At 52.4% G+C, this 7,145-nt stretch overlaps 2 long non-coding RNA genes across 2 annotated transcripts in view; one reads left to right on the top strand and one right to left on the bottom strand.

Moving 5' to 3' along the window:
* The first annotated feature begins 3,885 nt into the window (after positions 1-3,885).
* LOC106149619 overlaps positions 3,886-7,145 on the top strand; it is a 22,689-nt gene continuing 19,429 nt past the window's right edge. Inside the window, exon 1 of the long non-coding RNA XR_001235928.1 lies at positions 3,886-4,171. This is a non-coding gene — a long non-coding RNA (uncharacterized LOC106149619). The remainder of the gene's footprint in view (positions 4,172-7,145) is intronic.
* On the bottom strand, positions 5,544-6,344 carry LOC106149618. The gene is made up of 2 exons (XR_001235927.1): positions 6,042-6,344; positions 5,544-5,814 (listed from the first exon to the last, which is right to left on the bottom strand). It is a non-coding gene; the product is annotated as an uncharacterized LOC106149618 (long non-coding RNA).

The following is a 7,145-nucleotide window of genomic DNA, read 5'->3' as shown; positions in this document are numbered from 1 at the left end:
GGCTGCTGCTTGAGAAGAGACAGCCTAGTCAGGGGACATGTGGGCCCCAGCCAGAGGTAAGCCTTGAGGAGCCCAGCCTGCCTTGGGCAGCTCTACATGCAGGGCCTGAGGTCAGAGCAAGGCCTCGGGGGCCCCAGGCTGGGGTGGGTCTGTGGTGAGGCACAGCTGGTCCTTGTTGCTGCTATGAGCTACATCACTGTGGTAGCTAACAATATAATCCTCATCTTCCTCATAGAACAACCACAGCCTGAGGAGCCCTGACAATAACCCAGAGAGGCCCTGAAGGCGGGGCCAACAGGGAAGTTTCCTGGGTCAGGGAGAGTCAGGCGGGCTCATGACAGTCCAGGAATGGGACTGCTTTCCTTGGGGTCAGCAGCAGGCTGGGAGATACTCCTGTCTCCATCAATGCTAGTATCTTTCTCACTGGGTGAGCTCATCGTCCTCAGGTTCCCAGTTTCCAGCAGGGGCTCCTTGTGGTCCAAGTGACCCAGGGATCCCTCTCCAAGGCCTTGAGTGGGGATTGGGCTCAATGGAAGCACCTTTGCCTTGGGGGTACTAGGTGGAAATGGTTGGAGTGGGGAGTTCCTGGGTGGCTGAGTGCAGCTGCCTGAGCTCTGGCCCAGAGAGTCACCCTGGGGGTTTGGGCTGTTTCTGACCTTGATTCCAGCAGGAAGGGTAAGCGTGAAGATCCAGGCTGGGTCCCGCTCTTGTAGCTGGGCTCTGGGCAGCAGGGTGCAGGGGAAGAGGCCCAGTATTGGTGGGGTCCATGTGGCTGCCTCTGAGCCTCTCAAAGTTGGTTGGGGGGGGTCACTGGGGAGGATGATATATGTGACCTGAACCTGATGAGTGGAGGTAGGTAAAGTCTCTGCCCTCAGCTCTTCTTGGCATCTGAGAGTGTGGAGCCTAAGTGCTTCGGTGCCCAATTTTTTTGTCCTTCTTTTCTGGTCTTTTTCTTTCTTGAGACATGGTCTCACTATGCAGTTCAGGCTGGCCTCCAACTCGCAACAATACTGCTGCCTCAGCCTCCTGAGTTCTGGGATTACAGGTGTGTACCACCATGCCTGGTATCCAGTGGTTTTTGCTGCTGGGCTCATCATTGTTGCAGTTATCAGGGTACCACGAGGGGGGTTCTGCACAGAAAGCCCTGCCCATGCCAAATCTCAGGGATCTCAAATCGCCGGCCTTTTATCGGTTATCATGAGCAGGGGAGGGTGTTTAACCCAGCATTCCGAGTTTGTGTCTCCTCAGGAAAGGCCCTCAGAGATGTCCCCTGCACATGCAGGGACAGTTGGCAGAAAATGAGCCTGCCCCCAGGGACCACACATGTGTCCCTGCTGGGGTCCCCAGGGGACTGTGCTGGGAGTAGGAGCAGGTGCTGAGAGGGCAGCTAGAAGGCTTTGTCTTTCACTGTGGACCTGGGGCTCCCCAGTGGGCTACTCTGGGGAGGATGAGGAATGGTAAGACCCACAGAACTGCAGGTGCTCAGGGACAGTCCACATTTGGCTGATCCCTGGCTTGGTGTCTCTGAGAGAGAGCCCCAGGAAAGCAAGTGGGCATCAGGGAGGGCCATGCTGGGGGCCTGCCTTGGTGAACCCAGCTGACCACCTGCCCCTGACCTACCAGAAATATCCCTGGGTAGCTGATAGAGGTTCTCAAAGTCAGCATTGGGGTTCATGCTTGGTGTGTGGCACAGCATTTGTGGGGTGAGTGGAGTGCGTATTGATAGTGTAGGGTGTGGGTGGTACGAGTGTGGGCAATGGGTGTAGGGTGGGGTGCAGTCGGGTGTGGAGCATTGCCTGTGAAGATGGCAGGCAGTACTCATCGGGGCAGAACCAGGTCAGGGAAACATTCTTGTCAGGTTGCTCTTGCAGATGTGGGGGATATAGTATCCAGAAGTGGAGGCACTGACTGTCCCAGCTGAGGCCCCTGAATGCTCATTAACTTGAGGATGGGAGCTTGTGGAGCTGCTGGTCTGGTGTGGGTCTCACCCTGGGAAGGACATGGGACCTTCTTTCTCTGGGAGTGAGACTTGACTGGCTTTGAGGTGACTTTTCACTTCCTCATCATGATCTGCTAGGGAGGGGCAGGCTTGCTTGGTGGCCCCGGAGGCCAAGAATGTGGCCCTGATGCCACCTTGAGGGATGGATAACAGTTGCTGGCTGTGTAACCCCCACCCCATTATGAGGCACTGTTGAGAAGCCTGTGTGTGTGCTCAGTCATGCTCTCTGGGGATATTATGGTGGGGCCTTGGGGCTGGGTTTTTGATGGGTGCTATGAGGCTGTGGTATAGGAGATGCAAGCCAAACAATAATACCACAGTGACACAGACCCTGCCCAAATCCCACTCTAGAATGCAGCTGGGCAGTCCTCGGAGGGGTGAGAAGCTCCTAGAGAGCAGGATTGCCCAAGAATGATGCCCTTGTGGGGGTTGGGAGGGCACTTGGGTGGGGACAGTGGACACCCTCTAATGAGGGTTGAGTGCTGTCCACAGTTTCTTCCTGCGGGTGACCTGATGCTTGCCCAGCAGTGTCCTGGCATCCACCTCAAGTGGAGTTTGCCCCAGTTGGAAACAGGTGTATTGTGTTGTCCTTTCAGGTTGAGAACTGTCCCCAGACAGTGTATGAGTCACTCTGCGACCTTTGACCCTCCTAGATTGTCTTCCCAGGAAAGTCGAGCTGGGAGGAGTTGGGAGTCATTTCTGTGCCCACTGATCTAGGAGCCAGGATCCTGATGGTGCCCTTTGATCCTGGTGGGGCATGACAGGAGACACAGCCTCTCCCACCGGCTCTCATTTACCCTGTCCCAGCACCACGGCTTCAGGCCCTTCTCTACATGCAGCTGAAATCAACCAGCTACATAAGGCCTTCTTTCATGCCCCATAGCACTCTTTGAGCCCATTCAGAATCCTTGCCTTGTGTCTGCCCTACCTGGTCCACATGGGTGCTGTGATGCCTGGTGCTCTAGGTCCTTATGGGCTGCTGGGTGAATGTATTTTTCTGGCATGTCTGAGGGCTTGAATCTCTCCGTGTATCCCTTTGTTGTCTCTCTAGGCTCAGTGCCAGATCATGCACCTCTCTAGGGCTCAACTGCTATTTCCCAGGTGTTGCCATTCTGAGCCTTCTCAGAGCCATCTCTCTGGGGCTCGGGTGCTATGACTTGAGGATCTTCCTTTTCTCAGCTTTCTTTGCAGTTTTCCCACTACGGAATGTACTTCAGAGGAAAGGTTAGTTCTGCCTATTCTGCTTCCATGTCAGAGAGACTTTACTGAATGCGGGTTGTTTGGACTTGCTTTTCTTTTAACTTCTTTAATGCAATACTCAAACAAATTCAGCCACATTGTCTCACATGATGATGCTTTGTGGTGTTTACTTCTTTGTGCACAAGGACCCCAGGCACATTCCTGGGGATGAGTGTGCAGGTCCACCAGACTGAGTGGAGCATGAATCCCCTGCTTGTGCCTAGTCCTGTGGTCTTGGTGCCTACAGAGCCCTGACCTTGCCCTTGGGTCTGACCCTTCTGTCTGATTGCTTCTCTGCTCCACATGGTTGACCTGTCCTTCAAATCTGTCTCCCAAACCCATTGTACTGATTCTTTCTTTAGCTGTGTCAGTGTCAGTTGTAAAGCTCCTGTTATAGACACAAAAACCGGGACTTAGAGTATAGGGCCTTCCATCCCCACAGTCCTGGCTGGCTCCTTTACCTCAAACACCAGCATACAGTGTCCCTGTCTTTGCACTGGAAGGGAGAGCAGCTAGGCCTTCTTTCCTAGTCCCCAGGTGCACTGAGGTTGCTTCCTGGTTGGACTGTGGAAGCCCCCAGCTTCCTCTCTTTTGCAGTGACATGAGGTGTTCCTGCTAGACTGCTACACATTGCTCTGTGAGGGATTTCAGGTCAGGGCTGGTGGATTTGCATGTGGGTGGAAAATGCCTGCCACACTTCCGATGCTGCCAGCACCTCTTAGACCCAAGGGTGCTGTGATTCAGGGCTGAGCTTTTGCAGAGGGGTTGTGTCACTGTGGTAGTAGTAGTTACCAGTCCAAGGTAGCTTCTCTTACTCTCACAATGACACACGCCACCACAAAAATTTGGTCCCTGCTGATGTCTCTGTGCCTACTCTGGCTTCCTCATGACCGGCTCTGCAGTGGGGATTCTGTGTTTCTGCTGCGTTTCTGGGTAAGTTGGGGTTGATTCTGAGTCAGAACTCTGCAGGGGTCTCTTTTCATCCTAGGAGAGCCCAGGGCTACTTCTGGGTTTGGGAAGGGTTTGGCGGTGACCTCTCTGTCCTGTGCCTGGTTCCCTGGATCCCTACAGGCTGCTGGGTGGTTTTTTCTGGCATGTCTCAGGGCTTGAATCTCTCGCGTGTCCCTTCGCTGTCTCCTTTGGCTGCCATTGTTCCTAGCAGTTGCTGACCTTGCGTTTAGACCCCTGAAGTTTCCCACAGCCGGACTCTAGGTCCCTGGCCCTGGCACAAGTCGTTTGTCATCTTCCCTCTATGGGCCTGATAGACACATGGCCACCTTTTTCCTGACCCAGCATGAGGAGCCAACTCATGGGGCCCAACTCTGCACAAATTGGGCGTTTCCTGAGCACCAGCTCACTTGAATTCCCATGTGTGTGCCTGAGGGCCCAGATTTGCCTACAGGGGTATGGGAGCAGCAGAAGGCTCTGGTCTGGGGCAGCATCTCAAGGGGTGAAAGAGATCATGCTTGGCACTACCATGAGGGGCTGGAAGTTCTGCCTGCTTGACCTTGGCCATCACTCCCCTGTACCTTTCAGGTTGGGCACCAGTCTGTTGATGGTCAGTGCCTTTCACAGGTGTCTAGTTTCAGACTATACTGACCCCGTAGTCTCTGTCCTGCTATATGTGAGGACCCCACAAATGCCTGGAGAGTCACAGGACATATCTTAGTTACTTTTCTCCTTGCTGAAACAAAACACCTGACACCAAGAGGGCTGGGGATATAGCTCAGCAGCACAGGGGCCTGCCTAGCAAGCGCAAAGTCCTGAGTTTGATTCCCGGTACCAAATAAAAAAAAATACCAGACACCCAAAGTTAAAGGGGGGGAAAGGATTTATTTAACTTACAGTTTGAAGATGTTTCATTCCATAATTGGCTGGTTCCAAGGCAGGGTGGCATGGCAGACAGGCATTCCAGAGGAGAAACAGAACATGGTGGGCAGAAGGCAGCAAAAGAGGGAAGAGACAAGCCTCTTTCTCTCCCTTGCATTGAATCCAGGCTACCAGGATTAGGGAGGTGCTAAACCAGTCAGTGGACTGAGTTAGTAATGACCCAGCCTTAACCCTAACACCCTTAATCCTTAGCATTGCACCATGAATCAGTCATACGCTCTAGATTCATCTACCTCTGGAAAAAAACTCCACCTAGGACTGCATAAGGCTTTGGGGAGACATATAGACACAAGACATAACAGAGCACAAGCCTCTTGTTTGGTCTTCCATGGTGCCCAGCACGGGAGCACATGTTTGAAATTATTGATTTCCAGACTGGGTTGGGGTTGCCAAAGATCTACATAGCCGACTTTAGTTCAGGTGTTAGAAACAGATTTATTTTTGAAACTGCTCCAGGGAGACTGAGGGAGTGAGAAGATTTAAATCTGTAGAGTGAGGCTGGTGAACAAATGCCAGAGCTGCTCCTGGTATGTAGACAAGGTTGGTCTTGTCTGGGCTGGTTGGTTTGGATACTGGACGTCTGTCCTCCCTGGAGACTCAAGAAACAGGGTTGTGGCACACAGGCAATGCATTCTGATGTGTCAGGAAGGAGCTCTGAGGTCCTGGGATGTAGCAGACATGGACATCTGGGAAGGGTGGAAGATGAAGTCACAACTGAGGCCTTTTGAACAGATGCAGACACAGCCTGAGTGGGGGATTAGCTGGAGCCAGCAGCACTGTCTCTGAGTCCACAGGCATTTAGGGGCCAAGAGATTGGCAGCAACTTTCTACTGAGCCCTTGTGTCTGTCCAGGCTCATTGCAGGGCAGTTCTCTGTCCTCACCATGCAGCCCACCCTCCCAGGTCCTCCTTACCTCCTCTGAGTGATTTGCAGTCCCCACAGCAGTGCACTCCATCCTCTCAGCCTGAGCTTGCTTCCAGTGCTTAGTGAGTGACTGAGTCCCTCTGAGGGGCGGAGCTGTGTTGCTATGAGCTGTGCCCCATCCTTGCCAATTCTGGGGACATTTGCATTTTCCTCATCAGCTTATGTAAGTCTCTTGGATCTAAGCAGCATCCTCGCATCCTTTACACTCTCCATCAACAATTTTACACACTTACTATTTGTTTCTAAGTGTTGGTGGTTGTGAAATATAAATGACCTTTAAAGTTGTGACCCAGTTTTACAGATTATAGTTTGGCAGGAAGCCCGGCCTGCTACAGTCCATCCCAGCTAGATATAGCCTTAGTTTCTGTAGGGGCTAGCTTGGTGTCAATGCTTTCTGCCCATAAGTGAATTCTCCAAGCCAAGGCCCTCAGAATTCTGTGTACTGGGCCTCAGCAAATGTGTCTTCCTTTCTATCCTTGCAATTGAGGTTGCCATGCTCCCCAGTCCCCCTGAGCTGTGAGCAGTTACAGGTTACAGTGGTGCTCCCTGGGTGCATGTGTGTCCCTTGCACTGAACAGGCTGGTTTTCTAGCATTGTTGATGATGCTGGTACATGAGGTTCACAAGGTCACGCAGTAGGCTAACTCGTCTGCATTGCTGTGAGGGTGAATGGTTACCTGATGATGGAAATGAATGTTGTGTGAAGACTGTCTCAGTTATGGTTCCTTTTTCTTCTTGAGGTTATTTTAAGTTTTACTGATAGAAGGAAAACCCCAGCTAGCCACCATTTGTGTCACAATTTGTCCCTAGCCATTACCTTGTATGTCTTCTCTGCCCTCCCCAACACAGGAGCTACACGGTGGCCAGAAACAAATGGAACATGATGGTGGCCTGTGGGAGCAGACATTTGGGCAGATGCAGAGCCACAGAATGACAGGGCATTGCTGCAGGGATGCTGCAGAATGTGGCAGACAAAAGTGGAGATGACAGAGTTCCACAGAGCCTTGGCTTGAGGTGGAATCACCTCTCAGATGGCAGTAAAAGGGACATTGTCTCGGTTACTTTTTTCTCGCTGCTGGGACAAAATACCTGAC

This window comes from Chinchilla lanigera, unplaced genomic scaffold (assembly GCF_000276665.1).
Source record: "Chinchilla lanigera isolate Chin_1 unplaced genomic scaffold, ChiLan1.0 scaffold00049, whole genome shotgun sequence".
Classification (NCBI taxonomy): Eukaryota; Metazoa; Chordata; class Mammalia; order Rodentia; family Chinchillidae; genus Chinchilla; species Chinchilla lanigera.
The sequence above is the reverse complement of the archived record's forward strand: the minus strand, read 5'-3'. Positions and strand labels throughout refer to the sequence as shown.